A 20,607-nucleotide genomic window follows, 5' to 3' on the forward strand; every position below is an offset into this window, starting at 1 on the left:
GAGGTGTTGCCTTCTATGTGGAAAAATGGATGGATTGATTGCACTGAGCTATCTTTGAAACCAGCAATGAACAGGTTGAGATCTTATGGGTGAAAATTAGAGGCCAAGCCAACAGCCAACAAAGGAAACCTTGTGGCTGGTGTTTACTACAGGCCACCTGATCAAGAGGAGGATGTTGATGAAGCATTCTTAATTCAACTACAGGAAGCACCACACTCACAGACTCTGATCCTGCTGGGGGATTTCAATCACCCTGACATCTGCTGGAAAAGCAACACAGAAAGCTGTAAACAGTCCAGGACACTCCTGGAGTATGTCAAGGATAACTTCTTAATGCAGGTGATAGAAAGTCCAACCAGAGGAGATGTATTACAGGACCTGTTGCTTACCATCACAGATGAACTACTTTGAGGGGTCAAGACTGCTGGCAGCCTAGGTTGCAGTGATCATGCACTGGTGGAGTTCATGTTCTTGAGGGATATGGGCCAGGGGAAGAGTAGAGTCAAGACCCTGAATTTTAGGAGAATGAACTTGCAGTTGTTTAAGGAACTAGTGGATGGGACCCCGTGGGAAACTGCCCTCAGGGACAAAAGAGCTGAACAGAGCTGGCAGCTCTTTAAGGAAATCTTTCTTAGAGCACAAGAGCTCTTGATTACCCTGTGTAAGAAATCAGGCAAGGAAGGCAGGAGGCCAGCACGGCTGAGTAAGAACCTCCTGGTCGAACTAAAGTGTAAGAAGAAAAGTGCATAGGCAGTGGAACCAGGGAGATGTATCCTGGGAAGAATACAGGGATGCTGACCAGATGTGTAGGGAAGTGATCAGGAAAATAGAGGCACAGCTGAGGCTGAATTTGGAAAAGAAAGTCAAGAATAATAAGGGTATCTACAAGTACCTTGGTCAGGAAGATTAAAGAAAATGTACCCCTCCTGAGAAATAAAAGAGGAGACCTAGTGACAACTGACATGGAGAGGAGTAAGAACTGACATGGAGAAGGCTGAGATACTTAATTTTTTTGCCTCAGTTTTCACTGGTAATCACTCTTCCCACATCTCTCAAGTCTCTGAACCTCAGGCAGGGACTGGGGAAACCATGTACCTCCCATCTTAAGAGGAAACCATGTTTGAGACCACCTGAGGAACCCAAACATACACAAGTCCATAGGATCCAATGAGATGAGATGTATGCTGGTGTCCTGAGGGAATTGGCAGATGTAGTTGCTAAGCCACTCTCCATCACATTTGAAAAGTCACAGCAGTCAGGCACAGTCCCCAGTGACTGGAGAAGAGGGAAAATCATACCCAGTTTTGAAAAGGGTAAAAAGGAGGACCCTAGGAACTACAATCCAGTCAGGCTCACATCAGTGCCCAGTAAAATCATGGAACAGGTCCTCTTGGAAGATATGTCAAAGCATATATAGAAGACAAGGAGGTGATTAGAGCCGGCCAACATAGCTTCACCAAGGGCAAGTTGCATCTGACTCATTGATTGGCCTTCTATGATGGAGTGACTACATCAGTGGACAAAGGAGGAGAAACTGATGTCATCTACCTGGACTTCTGTAAGGCCTTTGATACAGTGCCTCACAACATTCTTACCTCTAAATGGGAGAGACGTGGATTTGATGGATGGACTATTAGATGGATATGGAATTGGCTGGATGCTCACACCCAGAGACTTAAAGTCAATGGCTCAATGTCCAAATGGAAACCAGTAATGAGTGATGTACCTCAAGGGTCTCCATTGGGACCACTACTATGTAATATCTTCATTAATGACATAGTGGGTTTGAGTGCACTCTCAGCAAGTTTGCAGATGACACCAAGCTGAGTGGTGCAGTTGGTTCGCTAGAGGGAACAGATGTCATCCAGAGGGAGCTTGACAGGCTAGAGAAGTTGGCCCATGTGAACCTCATGAAATTCAACAAGGCCAAGGGCAAGGTCCTGTACCAAAGTTGGGGCACTACCCAATATCAGCGCAGACCGGAGGATGAATTAATCGAGAACAGCCCTGCAAAGAAGGACTTGGGGATACTGGTGAGGGAAAAATTGGACATGAGCTGACAATGTGTGCTTGCAGCCCATGGAAGTGTTGTATCCTGGGCTGCATAAAAAGAAGTGTGGCCAGCAGGTCGAGGGAGGTGATTCTGTCCTTCTACTCTGCTCTGGTGAGACACCACCTGGAGTACTGCACCCAGCTCTGGGGCCCCCAGCACAAGAAAGACATGGAGCTGTTAGGATAGGTCCAGAGGAGGACCATGAAATGATCAGAGGACTGGAACACGTCTCCTCTGAAGAAAGGCTGAGAGAGTTGGAGTTGTTCAGCCTGGAGAAGAAAAGGCTCTGGCAAGACCTTATTGTGGCCTTTCAATATATAAAAGGGGTTTATAAGAAACACGAAGAAAGACTTTTTACCAAGGACTGTAGTGACAGAAAAAGGAGCAACAGTTTTAAACTGAAAGAGGATAGATTTAGACTGGTCATAAGGAGGAAATTTTTTATGATGAGGGTTGTGAGACACTGGAACAAGATGCCCAGAGAAGTTGTGGGTATTGCATCATTGGCAGTGTTCAAAGTCAGGCTAGATGGGGCTTTGAGCACCTGGTTTAGTGAAAGATGTCCCTGCCCATGGCAGGGGGTTGGACTAGATGATCTTTGAAGATCCCTTCCAGTCCAAACAGTTCTATGGTTCTATGATTCTATGAAATCTGGCTCAGAGAATGACTGCTTGTATGTATGTTCTTTGAAAAGCAATAATTTTGCAATTCAGACAAGCACAAAAATAGTTTTTAAATAGCTGAAAGAGCTTTTTTTTTATTCTGGGGAAGGAAAGGATGACTTGCACTGAACACTAGAAATCCCTAGGATGTACAATATCTGGCTTTTGCTAATGATCCATATAGCTTTGTCCATGCCTGTGAAGCTTGTTGATTCCTGCAGAGTTTACAGCTAAGTAGCACTAACAGGTACAGTAGCAAGAGTTCCCTCTAACAATCCTTTAAGCAGAATGTCCATAACTAAATGAAAAAGGTGTTGATAATTCTCATTGAAGGATTTGAAATCACATTATCCATAATATTAACACATACAGTACAGTTCCAAATAAACTTTGTAACAGTGATTAGGGCCTAATATAACTAGACTATTTTCCAGAATGGAACTTTGATGCAAATAAAAGCATATTCAAGTTTTATTGAGTGAAGGTAAAAGGGCATACAAAGGTAAGCAGGATTTGGTTTTTAATTTATTATTCTACATATTTTGCACATTTAAAACAGTGATGCTTTTATCTGTGGTTTGCTATCACCAATGAAGTGAAGTAATTATTTTGTTATTCACAAAGCATTGTGATAATCAAAGGCTAATCATAGTGGAATTATGAACTCTAATTGCAATTAGTTGGGAATAAGAAAGTATGGTTCATTATGGTGCACCTTTAAAAAAAGAACTGATCACTCTGCAAAATATCTAGTTTAGTTTGAGATCTAATTACATTTGAAAATGAACCAGGGATTTTCACATTCATATAATGACAAATTATAAATAAAAATTAAAATCCTGTGAAAATATGGTTTATTTATAATTTTACATTCTTAGTTATGGTATTTTTATGAGTAGGAAGGAATGTATTCCACAGATTGGAACTTCTATTTGTTATATATATGTAATAAATAGATATATAAATGTGTATAAATATAAAAAGTATTTGTATTTTAAAGAAATTTAGAAATAATTTTCAAAATACAAAATACTCTAACCTTTACTTGTTTAGAGAAGTCAAAGTCAGAACTTGTGTTTATTTCCTAGAGCATCCAATCTTTTCAGTAACAAAAAGCTACCTTCTCTGAATCTCTGTGTCTTGTTTCTCCTACTAAGGCCCTTATCCAGAAAGGACGAGTTTAGTTATTTATTTCCGTATTTCAACAAGGCTGTGAATGAATGTACTTCATTGTTATGTATAAGTATATTAATGTTTAAGTAGGAGTTTGTATGTGTGGATCAAGGCTAACGAATGTTAGAATTTGAAGCATGGATTGCTGGATAATAATCTTTTTATCACTAATGTTCCATGACTGAAAACATTCTTTCTCCTCACACATCAAAACATCTCAAAATATTCATTTCCCAGGGATTCAATATCTTTTGATGCTAATAATATAGCTATATTTTATTGACTGATTTTGTTGACTTTTTGCTTATTGGCTATTTAGGTATTTTAGAACGTTTTGTCTCCACATGTAGAACTGGAAAAACAGAAAAATAGGATCATAAGTGATAGTATTGTAACACTGTAATCAAAGTAACGTTTTTTCTATGTTTATTTCCCACTTTTAATTGATTTCTAATTAGTAAACAAAAATTCTTCCATTTATATATCTTTCATACTCTTACTTTCTGCAACAGCAACACCAATAAAAATCCCCTTACTCAGTTCTTCCAGAACCTCACAATTCTCTTGCATGGAAACAATTACTGGTGAGATGAGGGATGCATCAGTTAAAATGTTAGGTAAAAATATACTACTCTGTCCTGGTTTCGGCTGGGATAGAATTAATTTTCTTCCTAGTAGCAGGCATAGTGCTGTTTTGGATTTAGTAGGAGAAGAATGCTGATAACATGCTGATGTTTTTAGTTGTTGCTGAGTACTGCTTATGCTAGTCAAGGACTTTTTCAGCTTCCCATGCTCTGCCAGGTGCACAAGAAACTGGGAGGGGGCACAGCCAGAATAGTTGATGCAAACTGACCAAAGGGCTATTCCATACCATATGACGTCATGCTCAGTATATAAACTGGGGGGGGGTGGCCAGGGAGCAGCGATCGCTGCTCGGGAACTGTCTGGGTATCGGTCGGCGGGTGGTGAGCAATTGCATTGTGCATCACTTGCTTCATGTATCATTATTATTATTATCATTATTATATTGTTATTAATATCATTACTATTTTACTTTATTTCAATTATTAAACTGTTCTTATCTCAACCCAGGAGTGTTTCTCACTCTTACTCCTCCGATTCTCTCCCCCATCCCATCAGGGTAGGGGGAGTGAGCGAGTGGCTGCGTGGTGCTTAGTTGCTGGCTGGGGCTAAACCACGACATACTCTTTTGTCTAGATGAAGCAGTCTTGCAGTTATGGCAAACTTTGGGACAGGTGTCTCTTCTCGGAAGTCCCACAGTCTTGTGTACTATGTGTGCCATCCCTTAACGTACTTTAACATCCTACAAATGCAAGGCAGGAGTTTAGGGAAGAGTGGGGCCAGGATGAATATTTGTAAGTGCCTTGGTCTGGACAGAACCTTGATATAAATGTTACCTCTCAGCATGACAGTGTGGAATTCATCATGAAACTGATACCTTCTTTTGGATGTTTACTGTGCACTAAGTGTCTTTCCACCATTGTAATTAATGAAAGTTGGATCAATAAATAGAAGGATGCCTGCAGCACGATTCAGTTCACCAGGTATAAGAGCATCTGCTTTAAGGTAAGCTGAATCTCTCCCTGGGCTCCGTTGACTGTAATGACTAGATTGACATTAAGCCGAATGAGACTTCAGCCTTTTAGCCTGGGTATTTGTAGACTGAATCCCAACCTACTGTAATTCAATTAATGGTTGTTGTACTATCTCTATAAAATATACCAGATCTGAAGGTGTGTCCTCCTTCCTATCTAATAGTGCTTCTTCACTTAGCACCTCTTCAGTCAAAGTTACTTTTGCTTTCTGTCTCCTTGAATTTAACTTCCTAATACCGGCTTCTTCCCTGAAATACTCTATATGTCGATTTCCTTAATATTTATTGTCATAATTTGGTCAGGAATGTTTAAAAATTATTAGTGTATGGAGTACAGAACATATGATAAATACTTCCTAAAGTGTTAACTGAAGTCTGCTATAAGCTAGACCAATGGAACTTATAGTCAATTTTGTAGAATTTAAATATGTGCTCTGTCTATGCCATAGAGCTCTTTCTCATATGTATTAAGAAATACTGGGGTTTTCTTTTTTTTTCTTTTTTTTTTTTTTCTTTTTCTCATGAGGAGGGGTTCTGCAAGATATTCTTTTTTGGAATCCTATACTCAGGATCCCATCTCCCAGCTTACCAAGCAATAAAGTTTATCCCTCTTGTAATTCAGTGTCTGGGGCCATAGATGTGCAACAAGGTTACTGCAGTTTAAAAATTTATTGTGTACCCATAGAGCTGCAGTAACTTAACTGTGTGTGTCTTCCTAACTGCAGAAAGCCCACAGAAAAACAAGCTGGTTAAAACATTTTATTGAGACTGAAGTACTTAATTTTGCCCTACATTTGCCATGAGGTAAGTGTGTTCACACACTCAGTCACTATGGCTATGTTCACATGTAGTAATACCTCAAGTGTCTGAGCTGTAAGAAATGTTCAGTTCCCAGTAGGCAGTTACAGTAAAACTGTACCAGAAAATGGAATTGACACATAATCTTCTGTCTGGGTCATAGTTTACTCTGCAGGCCTTGCTCCTTATTCCAATCTCACAGTAGAACAACTGACATGATTTTGGTTTTTTTCCAAAACTGATCAGGTTGCATGACAGAGAAAGATCTGGGGTGTCCTCCAGTAAATTCCCTGTTTTCTAAGTTTGTGGGTGCACTGCAGAATGCCACAACTCATGATGTGGACTCCACCTATCATAGAATCATAATTTGGGTTGAAGGGACCTTTAAATGTCACCCAGTTCAACCCCCCCAATGCATATCTAGGTGACTAAGATTATTTGGAAAATGGCCTTTCAATTCATACTGTCCAAAGTACTCTGTTAATCAGATCTAGCAGCCTAGACTCCTTGAGTAAAATTAATTTCACTTTCCTTTAGATATCTACAACCTTCTAATTATCCTGTATGAAGACCTTCTCCATAGCTTTTGGGGACAAATAGGTACTTCCAGGAATGGTTGATTTTGCTTGATTTTAGCAGTCCCTTGAGGACAAAATGACTTGTGGTCTAGAAATTTGGGTTTTGGTTTTGTTTTTTTTTTTCCCTCCCCCCTTTCCTTTTTTTTACAGGGAGTCTGGATGACCAGTATGAATATTTAGGCTGTGGACATTTAGAGTGAGGTGGGATGAAACACCAACTGCTATACTAAAAACTTAAGACATCAGAAATAATGGTCAATATTTGTAAGAAAATGGCACCCAAAAACTGAGTAATCACCTGAGTAATTATCAATATTTGGTTTTGTGTTAATAAGACATTTTGGTTAACCTGATGCACAACACACATTCAGAGATGCAGATCCACTCACCACCTGCTGTAACATCTTTTAACCAGAGATCTTCCTATCTCATCTTGCATTTACTCATGCAGTTGAGATTAGGTAGGCAGGCAAAATGAGGACAGAATCTTATCTGACAGTATAGAGACATTTATCACTGCCGTCTTTGGCTGTGTTTGTGTTGGTGGGTTGAAGTTGTTGGGAACATTGCTGGGTGCTGGACTTCAATTGATTATTCTAGAAGTATTCAGAATTGATTTTGGTACTCTTTTGATCTCTGCCAATTAGAAATCTCACAAAAAATTCCAGGCCAGGGAAAATTCCCAGTAAGCAGTTTCTGTGTGACCCCTTTATTTAGGAGGCTAAGAATTTACATGAAAGCACTCTGTGTCAGCTGGCCTTAGTACTCTGCTTTGTTTAATTTGCTAGTAAGCTAACATTTGCTAGCAGGAAGCATTTGCTAGAGGTAGCAAGTGAATAGAAATATTCTGGAAGTGCATGGTAAAGAAGAGGACAGTTCACCTTCTTGATCAGCGTTCTATTAGAATGATTCATTAAAATTGTTACATGTTGAATTAGATTTCTACAGATCTTCATCACCCTGTTCCTACATATCATTGTCTTATCAGCTTTTATGATGGCATAGCAGCTGGCATTCAGCTTGCAGTGCTGATTTTTGTATAACATACTAAAATACTAGGAATTCTATTGTTTTCCTGCATTTACTCTGTGCCAAATTGCATGTATTACATCTTACCATAGGCAAATGCTGCATAGCATAAAAGCAATTGAATGGTAAACCCTAAAAAGGATTATTCAGAAGGAGATTAAAATAGCTTCTCACTTTTCCTAAATAATAAATGGACTTGAAGTTGTGTTGCTTTTTCTCTCAATGGCAAAAGGAAGGAACTGGAAAATATAATTGTAAGAAAGGAAACTATTCTGCAGTTCATGTCTTTATAGCCTCCTGGAGAACATCAGATGCAGTGGAAAAATTATACCCTTCTGTATCCAGTATATTTGGGGATGATCTGTGGTTCTGTAAGAGAAGCAGTAAAATGTGTTTATTATTAGATAGTTTAGATCATTGGACCAGCCACAGAATTAGGAGCTAGAGACTCTTTAATTCTGTGATCTTCTACAAAATCCTTAATAACCCTCTGCTGACGTCAATAGAATTTAGTCTTTGGTGTTTACTGCCTCATCTATAAGAGAAGGATAATACTTATCAACCTCACAGGGATGGTATAGGATTAATTATTTAAGTTACACAGTGTTATAAAAGGCAAAGCATTGCTATTACCTTCACAAATACTGAAATATGACACTGTCATCTTGTTGTATCTAGTTGAAGGTGCAAAGAGACAGTGTCTATTGTGTCAGTAGTAACTTGCATGAAAAACTGCAGCATTTTGAGTTTGCTGAAGAAAAAAAATAGGTTTCTATAGCAGTAGCTTAGCTCCACTCCTGAGCAAATTTTATATCCTATGTGCAGTTTGAGTAAGCTGGTCATGGGAAAAAGACTGAAAAAAAGTTAAACCGTAGTTAGGAAATGCAGTGCAGGTCATACACAAGCAAAAATAAATAAAATATTTGCGAGAGTCACAGATTTGTCATTGTTCTCAGAGAGATTTCTGTGGCAGATATACAGCAAGGATATGTTAGTTGGTGAAACCAACAGGTTGTCTAATTTTTCTCCATTTGATCTGAATATTGAAAAGCAGTCCTAAAATGCAGCTTGTCCTTCAATAATTTTTATACTGATATCTTTTTGTAGTGAAAACTTTCTAGAACTGGACGGATACCATAATGCACAAAATACATATTTATGTTCAGTAACTTACTGTGGCTTTCTTCTGGTAAATGAGGAACTGACAGTTCATATCCATGTTCACAATAATGAAAGAATTTCTCAAGTCCTATCCTGTAAAAGACTATAGTCTTTTGAATCTACATCATTTGAACACTGGAAATATTAAAGAAAATGGTACATTCTTCAAAGCAACTTGTTCTAAGTAACTGGTTTTATTTTGGTCATTTTGCCAAAATCAAAATGGCATTGCTACTTTATGCAACGCAAAGAACGTTAGCATGTACTGATTTTGATCATCAACAAGCATAAAATTTTCAAATTCTAAATTGATTAGTGTATTAAATCATAATAATTCATTTTGCACTAAAGAAATCTGTAGAGCAGAAAAAGGAAGTAATGAGGTAGACTCTGCAAAAAGGAGAGACATTCGCTGATGATATGGTTTTGCGCATACTCTGATAATTGAATAATATATAGCTAAGCCTATCCATGAGAAAATGGGATGTTGAACAAGACAGTTTTACCAGAAGATCAGCACAGTAGCCAAGCTTCCATTCCACTTCTCTTTGTAGCAATGGGAAAAAAGTCCTGCCCTGCACTTCATGTGATGATTATAAAGGTGGCTTGTATCCTCACCTTTCAAGAACTTTTTTAATTTTAAGTTTTAAATTGCACAATAAAATCTTGACAAATGAAATAAGTAGAGATGATTTTAATTTATAGTATTTCTAGTAATTTTGAAATATATATACTTTAATAATTTTTCCTTTCTGTTTCTCATTTTTCACTATTTGGATTGTTCTATTTTTTCACTATTTGGATTGTTCTATTGTTCTATTTGGATGGTTTTGTGTTTTGAAAGAAATGATTTGGAATTTGAAAGAAAACCAAATAATTTTAACATTAAGATTAGTGTTGGAAATTTGGTTAAAAAGAGGAATGCAACACTGGAATAGGCAGCCAATGTGCTCTTGAGTTAAACTGTAGAAAGATTATTACTAGTACTTCTAACATCTAAAATAGTAAACAAAACTTATGAAAGTTATTAATTTTTGAATAGTGTCTTTACTCTCTGTGCAACATTTAAATAAGTTTAAAAAATCCACCAAATTTATTTTATTCATAATCCTGTACAGTCTTCTGAAAGGATGAGAGTCATACTTCAAGGATATTTGAGATCCCAGGAATGAGACATTAAAAATGTAAGGTGTTTTGGTTGGTTGATTGATTAGTTGAACTGGGTCATAACTGGACAAAGCCAAAACCAAACAAAAAAGAGAACATGTGTCTCCCTAGTTTCATTTCCAGATTCCTTTACTGGATTCTACTACTCATTTTTGTGCTCCATCGAGTTACTGTTTACATTTCACTGTATATGGGAATAGATTTTTACCATTCCTCTTCAACCAGTTAGCTATTCACCACTTTTTGAAAAGTAGCTAGAGAAGAAACTGGAACTTTCTGGCACATTTAATTGCCAAACACATTCCACTGGACAACTGAAGAAATCTGATCAAAAGAGTAACAATGAAGGTGCTAGCACACATGGGATATAACAAAGAAGCTTTATAGCATAGAGAGTAATGACAGAGTTTTGTCACATTCTAAATACAGAAACAGAAAAGGCTTAGACTAAGAATGAAGTGTAGCCTGCCTACAGCTGACAGGCAAAATGTATCGCGTCATTCTACATATGTGATATGCTTTGTTCATTGACCGTTTGGTAAGTAACTGTCCCCCACTTCTGTGGATAATCTGCAGCCAGCAACTGCCTTCCACAAATATTGTTTTTGTTTTACACTGGTAATGAGAAGGGTTTATTCTTATTTCCTAATATCAAAATGCTGAGAGTAAGATCAACAAGGAATTATGATTCTGACCCTGAATCTTCTAATATATGTGGGTAAATTTACATATCTGAGTAGCTGCATTGACTTCATTATGACTATTCACATGAGTAATGCAAAATATAAATGCTTGCAGATCAACCCTAAGGCAGCATTTTCTGCATTATGCATTTTACTTCACTGAGTGACTAAAGGCATAGTGTAAGTCAATAGTCCCACAGTTGTATGCAAACAGAAAAACAGTGTTATTACTCAGATGTTTTTTACTTTCCTTTCAAAGCTATGTGAATACGTTTGCAAACTGGTAATTGGCAGAACTCAGTTTCATGCAGTCTTTTGTGGTTTTACCTACTTATCCAGTTCCAAACTCATTATCCTCTCACCCTATGTATTCATAAATGACATATAACGCTAATCAGATTTTCACTAGACTGTCTAAACAGTTAAAAAGTACAGAAAACTACAATAGCACTAATCCTAGTCACATCATACCAATAACGTGCTGCTGCACTGTTTTATGAGTCAATAATGTAGTTCCAGTCTTGGAATTGTGTTCATCGTTCAGCCTCATAGTTTAGGAACAGGATTATAACCTCATCAAATAGCACAATAGTACTATTATCACTTAATTAGAAAACCAGACTTTCTAGTGTACCTGTTTATTGTAGTTTTATTAGACTTCTTCTGTAACTACTAGCCTTCCAGCATCAAAAAAGTGTCCACACTTGCTATAAAAGTGTTTCCAAAACTTGCTATTTTTAATTTGTTTCATACCAGGGAGAAATCAGATTTTAAATACACAGAAATCTACACAGATAACACAGCTGGGACATCTACTGGAAGCAATATGAGTTTAGTCTTATGCAATTATACTGTCCATAATTATTTCCCCTGCATTGCATAGTGCCATGTGGTATTTAATCCACATGACTCCAACTGACTTTAATGGAAATCAGATGGCTAAAACCATTTGAAACTGAGACTGTATAAAATACAGGACAAGATGATAATCCCACTACAAGTTCTTTCACATTCACTGGTAATTCACAGTCCTGCCCCTTCTCTAGGGAGTTACTCCTGAACAAAACAATGCTTTAATCAGAACCTAATAAAATTACATTCAGTTTGCATTCACATTGCACAGATATAAATAGTTACTCAAAATTCCATGCAGTACAGAATCAGGGTAATAGCTTTTAAAACGCATATAAAGACAGCAAAAGACATCATCAATGCAAACAATATTATGGAGACTAAAGCTAATGTGATAGGGATAAATTGTTTATCCTGACTTTCATTCATACACTTGTACTGTAAAATTAAAAAAAAAAAAAATTAAAAAACATGTAAGGGATGCAAGGAAATGGGCATTATAAAGACATCTCTGATATCTGACAGCATAAACTTTGGGAAGGGCCTTTCATAAGCTTGATGTACAGGTCTGAAAGCCCATGTACAGTCAAACCGCTCCCTTTTTTGGTAGTTCCAGACATGCCAATACTAGCCAAGTTCAAAACAAAGCTATGCTTAGACTGACCACAGGTGTTTAAAGGCATGTATAAATTTGCTAAATGTTCTACAGAAAAATTTCTCTGCCAGGTTTTCTTTGTTTCCAAATTTGTTCTTAAGTGTTGATGCTTCTGACATCAGTTTCACCATTAACCTGAATCTAACTGATGATTATGGTCGTTAGTCCCAAAGGAAGAACTCTTTAAAAGAAACAAAATGGTTCCAAATATTTGACTTAGACTGAAATAAAGGAACACTCTTTAATTTTTTCATCAATTTGTTCTTATGACCTTGTTCATAGATGAAATCACCACTGTTTAGAGAATCTGGAGAAAACCCTGTAGACCTAGGCTTAAGTACGATTTGAAGATGTGGTTAACAATGTCCACCTTTTTTTGCATATTCTTTATACAAGGTTGAATTTCACAGTTGTCTTCCACTGTATTTGCTTATGTTGATGAAAAAAGGAAGCTGTTTATTTTGTTTTATTTCTTTGTATTTTCAACTCTGAGATCAGTAGTTTGGATTTGTTTCAAGGCTGCATATCATCATAAGATTATTAAACAAATTCTAGTTGTTGAATCATTTGTCAAATTTATTGCACTCCAATGCAAGCCAGTCAGTCCAGATTAAGGTTTTATGTGTACATACCAACATGAGATTCTCAAAGAAGCTGAGCTTCACATAACTATATGAATGATGGATAATATTGATTTGTAAAGTATTTGTACCGTATATCACATATATCAGTTTTCAATTCTGATTCAAGTATTTCCTTGTTACTGCAGTGTGGATAACATGAAGCTTTTTTTCTTTTTTTAAGGGTTAACTTCAAGAATCCTGGTGGATAATTGAGAATAGTTGGATATGGCTACCAAGAACTGTAATATTTTGACTTTTAAACTGATTGCATTTGTTATGGAAGTTATGGAAAATGCATAAAAACCCATTTTACACTTTTCAAGAGGCAAACACTAGTGATTTCTTAAGAACTGGTAAATTGTTTCTTAAGGTTGTTGAATACTTCAAGATTTTTGGATAGAAGGTTATGTAACTGGGACTTGTAATCACTATTATCTGACTTCTTATAAATCCAGTCAGAAACGGTTAAGTTATTTTAAGAGATAAGTTCTAAAACAGTGGATGTTTTAGGGAAAAGTGATGCTTTTTGTTAGGAAGTTCACATTTTAACAACCATTTTTATGCATTTTATAACAAGCTATTTCTTGTTCAATATTACTCTGCTGATGAAAATACATTTATTAAAATAATATAGCATAACTGCAACTAGCATATTAAACTAATATGACTTCCTATAACATATAGATATATTATAGATAATACAGAGGAAAAAAACCCCACATTTTTATTCTTTCACTAACCATCATGGAATTAGAGCGTAACATTTTGTACACCTGTCCAAATTTTTCAGCAAGTTTATTTTTCAAAGAGAAAAGAGGATTATAATTCTGCCTAAAGGGAGTCATGGCAAACTAGCTGATAGAAATAAAAAGGACAAATATTGATTAAAAATACACTAAATGCATAATACTAAGGATGTCATTTGTGTCAGCAGAAAAATCTCTCATATAATTGAATTTGATGTGTGAATTCCCTTAGATAACTGAAGTTCTTGCATAAATCTACTGAAAGTTGAGTAGTTTTAAGTATCTACTTATAAACTCAGTAGAGTGTGCGTACTGTGTGGTTGTGTATGTCAGTGTGGGCAATCACTGTGAGCAAGTCAGGCTCACCAGTGAGTAGAATAAGACCTTTGGGAGCCAAGTACTGGGAAGGGGTAAGCATGGGCTGGGTACCAGAGAGATCAGCAGGTCTCAGAGTTGGCTACTGGAGGGACCAAGAGGAGCTGTGGTGCATTAACCTTCGCTGTCTGACAGACCCCCACCCAGCCACTCTCTCACTTTCCCTCCTCAGCAAGATGGAGGGGGAAAATAAGATGGAAAATCTCATGGGTTGAGATAAAAACAAGGAGATCACTCATCAATTACTGTCGTGAAGAAAACAGATGCAACTTGGGGAAGATTAATTTCATTTATTTCCAATTAATAACAGAGTAGGACAGCAAGAAACAAAGACAAAACTAAAAGTAGGTTACCCCTATTCCCCACTTCTCACCAAGCTCAATTCACTCCTTCATTCTTGATTTTTCTACCTCTTCCTCTCTGCCGAGTGGCTCAGGGGGATGGGGAATGGAGGTTGTGGTCAGTTCATAAAACTTCACCTCTGCTGCTCTTTCTTCCTCATGCTGTTCCCTTGCCACAGCATGGGGTCCCTCCCACAGGATACAGTCCTTCATGACCTTTTTCCTGTGCCACATGCAATTTGGTTTTCCCTTCATTTCTTCGTTGAAGAAAAAATTAGATTAAAAGAAAAGAAAAAATATTAGGGACTTTCCTCCTTGGACAAATTTATCCATTTGTCTTTTTAAAGCAATCTTTTGATTTACCAATATGTGACTGGCTTGCTTGCTGCTTTATCTGATGCTGAATACATCGTCTCACATCAAATACATGTAAAATTGTCATTCCGGTCAACATTGTGAATTTTATCCTCAGTAACAGCATCCTAATCATAAATATTTAAGGATGAGAGCTCTGCACACACACGTCCCAAAGCAACAACAAAAAATAGAACCAAAACCCAATATTTATGGCCCCCTGAAGAAATCAGATTCTTAGAAATTTAAACAAGGACAAGTTTATAGCAGAGCCTTTAGTGAGGACCCCAAATACACAATTTGAGATTGTTAGAATATTAAGTGTATTCCAATTATACTTACATCTGCTTGTAGAAGACATGATCAGTGAGATCCACTATTTTATATGTGATGTAACTTCCATTTTTGCTATATATTATTTTATAAGAGCTCAGAGAATTAGGGAAGTAAGACTAAGAATACAGAGAACTTATCCCCTCACAAAAAAAAAAAAAGCTAATAAAATAAATAAAACATTGTTGTAGTGCTGGTTCTTGCATTTTTTACATTATCAGAAAGTCCTTTCATGTTATACAGAATATTGCATATAGTCTATGTATTAGCATATATATTAATTAAATATATATGTATGGAATAGTGCATATTCTTATTTTCATTATAGTATAAGAATACCATATGTTTATATATTTCAGATATGCTCTCCTTTTACAGAATATATGATGATTTACCTAAAATTAATATTATTAGAGTGGCTTGTACTCTATTCTCTGTTGGTTTGAATTGTTCCACTCAGTGTTTCACTGACTGGTTATATTCATAACTCATGTGAAGTTGCTACCTGTGCAATAGCATTGAAGTAGACATGTACTAAAGAAGTCTTTCAGCTGTTTAAAAAGTGTTCAGCCACCGGTTTCCAGCCAAGAATGTTGAACTCCATTTCATTTCATACAAGTTCCTTGACGTTAATAAAAAAGGTTGCCACAAGCAACATTCTTAATAAACTGTTTTAATAGCTTCATTTTAAAAAAACAAGTCACAAATGAATTCTGGAAAGAAACATATCTTAACTCTTGGCCTTTCTGATGAGCTCATAAAAGGACACCTTTTTTATAATCTTGGCTGCAGTGAATTTTCATACTCCTATTACATTACTCTTATTTACTTTTTCTTGACTTATATTCAAATCATGGCATATAAACAACATGCTTATCTGTACACATTTGTACATGTAACACATGCATACAACATGCATGTGTGTACAGAAGATCTAATATTTGCACTTTTTTTGAAAGACCAGTGGAAGAATTCATACAGAAAATTTTCTGACTCAGTGCCATCTTTCAGGATAAAGCATTTTAGATGCAACTGCAAAAAAATTCAATTTCAGAAATGAGAAAAAATAGATGTGAGCCTTTTTGTATATGTCAAAATAAGAAAGACGTAGAGGGATTTCAGTCAAGACTCAGTGTAAAGCTTTGAAACCCTGATTCTGGAAAAGAGGGAAGATATTGGTAGTGGAGCCTTTCTTGTCCTAGAAATAAAGGCACAGTACAAATTCATGTGTGGCTTTTTCATTTATCATTAAATGCATCTTGGATATACTTTGAACCATATCCTTTGGCTGATCTGCAACAGTATGATATTTTTTACCTTTGTGGATTAGTAGCATTCACTCGTGTTCTGCACTTCTCTAGCCAATTTAAACTTCACTGGCAACTTATTCCTTGGCTTCTCTGGCTTTTAGTTCCACCCTACAGGTACTAGCAAAGCTTGTAAATAGAAATAGGATTCGAAAATTCATACTGGTGTCAGAAATCTATGATAACAACTGATTCCCATTTATTTTAACTTTATAATATTTTTCAATAACAATGAAACAAAACAATGTTGTCTTTGAATTGTCTTATTGACTTGATCCACATTGGTTAAGTTGGTTAATTCTTATGTTACTATTATCTCTTTTGCTCTCTACTAAAAGAATTGGGCAGGAACAACAGATTTTTACTCTTCAACTTACTTTTCGTCTTGTTCTATCTTTGGTTGACACTGTGTCTCTCTATAGCTACTAAGGAGTTAACAACAGAAATGAATAAAGTGGTATTTGTATCAGTTAGGTATATACAGAATATTTTCCTGTTGTGAAACAAGGAAATTCTACTAAAGAAGGCTGTTAAGAGTTGACAGCCACTGTTTAACACAGTGAAACAAAGAGAGTATTCACTTGGGAAATCATCCCACTCAATATGTTACATTTGTACATGCTCATATCCAATGTCATCCACAGTAATATTTACTCACTGCTTGTCATCCACACAGATGTAAGTTAGTTTGCTGTTTTTAAAGATTAATTGTTGGCAAAGGTCATGTATGGTTCATTAATATTGCTTAACAAATGTGTCACTATGTATTTTAGCAATTACATACAGTAAGGTGTACTTATGCTGGTAGTAGGGTTTTTTGCAAAGGCTAAGAACAATCCAGAGGTATCTTTTTTTTTTTTTTTTTTTAAAGCTTCAGGTTAATTTTATTTCCTTTTGGGGGATCATGTGGTAATACTGACAAACAAGAGTTTGTTGGATTTTTTTTTTTAAATACAGACTTTCACACAGAGAATTATTTTAGGCTATTTTATCATAAATAGATTTCACACTGTTACTTTTTAAATGAAATAAAACTTATACAAAGATTCTAAATAACATGATGTTGAAAGTAACTAGACATACCCTATGCTGTGAGTCAAAAGATAGGATGTCAATACCATGCATGACAAGTAGATCAAATATTTTGTATATAATCCTCAAAGGATAATGAAAATTTTTTGATCTTGGAAACTTTTCTTTCAACCTATGTCTAAATGTCACTTCATCAGTTTTCTGTCTCCTGCAATTTTCTTGGATAAGCTCACATAGATTTTCTTTTACTTAGGGTGCCATTTGACATTGATTTTTTTTTTACCAAGTCATAAATCTGTATGAAAACTATACTCAAATACTGGTTTGTTAACACTTATTCTTTTATCTGTTTCAAATTTACTTTTTCCCTTCTCTTACCATGTTAGCTACTTTTTGTATTTCCAGTCCCACTGTCAGCTGTGGACAGCTGGGACAGAAAGGGTACAAGACTCTGCAACTAATGAATTGTTCACCATCACTTGAGACTTTCAAACAACCTTGCCACTTGCTGCTCCATATATCTACTCTTCAGGTTTTACTGTTGGGTAGTAAACTTGTTGGTTTAGCATTAAACAGCATTCAGTGACCCAGGAGATGAGATCACTTTCTACTTTCCCATTCATCCATTTTGATGAGAACAGATAGGCAGACCTGTGAAGTTAACACTGGTTTGCTCTCAATTACTAGCAATTTTGATCCACAAGTCTCAACTTCTTGCTTTTTTTTATTCTTTCTCTGTAGCAACTTCTTGGATGTGATTTCTTGTTTTGTATTTCCTAACTGCAGTATGAAATGGAAGAGATCTTTAAGTTCCATGGAAAACATACTTTCCAGAGTGAGACACCTACGGAGAGAGGAGGAAAGGAACAGTGAGAACAAGATGATAATTTTGTACATGAAATCTAGCTTCCTTTTCTGGTAAAATGTTTTTAGGCAAAAACAAACAATAAAAAAGATACTGACTGCACTGCAATAATCTTTTCCTTAATTAAAATTGCTTTCTTATTTAAAAAATGTTGAATAAAAAAATAGCATGTCCATTATCAGGAAAAGAAAACAATATGCCTCCCCTCAAGTCTCTGAAAATAGGAAAATAAGTACTCTGAGGTTCAGACGTACAGGCAATTAACTTTACTAATAGAACCAGTGTGCTTTACAGGAAAAGGAATGTTTTAAAAAGGAATAAGTATTAATGCTCATTTTCTTTTTGCCTTAATGATCACAGATATTAAACTGGGAAAAGCTCAGCAGTAATTATGTTATCAAGTTCAGACAATGAAATATAAACAGGAATGAAATGTTCTTATTAAGAACAGAATGAAAGACTGGTGAATGTACAGCAGAGATTTTAGAAAAATCAGTGATAAGGCAGGAACATAAATATCCCAGAAACAGATAAATGTTCCTAACCCAAAAGTACGGCTAAAAGAAATTAAGGGCAATGTTATCACCATTGTTCTATAGCAAGATCTTTAAAGATTTAGGGGACACATTCATGAAAACAGTATCTACATGTTACATATGTTAGCAAAAAATCTGAGAACAACCAGTAAGAAGACAAATCTAGTGATCTGATCATGAAAAAGAATCCACTTATTGAGCAAATATCTAAATGCAGTATTGCTTTGACTAAGCTATCTAACTTAAGTGGCCAATGAATTAAGTACCTAAAATTGGAGAAAGGCAGACATAATATCTATCTCTAGAAAAACAGGGGAAAAAGGCTGCAGGCAATTATAAACCAGACAGCTTTTGTTATTAGAAGATATGTGATGAGAAGAGGAATTATTAATAAGCATTTGAACAATAATAGGGACATGAGCGTGAGGCAGCATGGAATTCTCAGAAATGGAATGCATTAAATCACTGTGTTATACAAGAGAGTCAGATCTTAAGGTTATGGAAGAAGTACTCCACAGAGATGCCTTTCATATGCCATGTCTATTACATCTTAACATTGGTAATGTTTTGACACTGTATTACATAGCAGCCTTAAAAGCAACTTCAGGTCCTCTGAATAATATTATTATATGCTGAATATGAAACTGAGTGACTATTAAAGAAGAAAAACATATTGGTTAGAAGCTTTAATAATTTTATGCACAATAAATAAATGAGCAGAAGTCTTACTAGAACCATTGGATTTTGACCTTGCCTGTTGAAGAAGTCATTGATTTGATGTGTATCCCATTTCACTAGAGTTTGTCTCAGTCATGCAACTACTGAAGAAGCTGTAAGAGGAGAACCGAAGATGAAACCAGACTGTAAAATGTTAAAGCAAGACAGTAATTTACCATATTATGCAATGATGTAGTAAAATAAACATACAGCACTAACTAAGACATTATTTTTGCAATCTATTATTTCAGAGTTGGAATTTTAATGAGTTTACTAACTTAAGCAATGTAAAGATTCTGGGTTTCATTTGTTGAAATAAATCTAATTCATAAATCAGTTACATAAACTCCCTCCCCATCCCATTATCTATTACCTATGAGAAATGCGCATAACTCAATATCAGAATTATTAGTCTTTTTAATTTTGTTTCTACCGCACTCTCACAACTCTGTTCTCCAAAACCTGCCAGTCATTCAGAGAACAAACTAGCTCTTCATGGTCTTATATTTGGTCTAACAAAGCATCTACTAATTGTCTTATACTAGGTGTATCGATCTTTTCCAAGAGGAAAAGAATAAGATAGTGAAGTTTGTTTGCTTATAAAGGGTCTTATTGTCATTTTGTTTCTTAATATACATGTTCCTGTAAATTTATGCTTGAGTCAAGAAAAACTAGGTTAGGAGCTTTTCAGAGCTCTTTGCTTCTGCAGATTTTTGTTCCCCTGAGATATGATCTAAATCCAAAGAAAGGTCTGTACAGAGAATTTTTTTTTTTTAAAGTAACACATTTAAATACTATTTTCATTTCAGAAATTCTAAGGTCTGACACCAAGGTCCCTGAAGTTAATATTGAAATACTGAACATCAAAATTAATCAAATACCTTCAGAAGGCATTTTAGAAACATATTTACTTTGGTTATTTTTAACTGGACAGAAAAAAGATTTAAACTCT

Source organism: Pelecanus crispus, chromosome 3, assembly GCF_030463565.1.
Source record: "Pelecanus crispus isolate bPelCri1 chromosome 3, bPelCri1.pri, whole genome shotgun sequence".
NCBI lineage: Eukaryota > Metazoa > Chordata > Aves > Pelecaniformes > Pelecanidae > Pelecanus > Pelecanus crispus.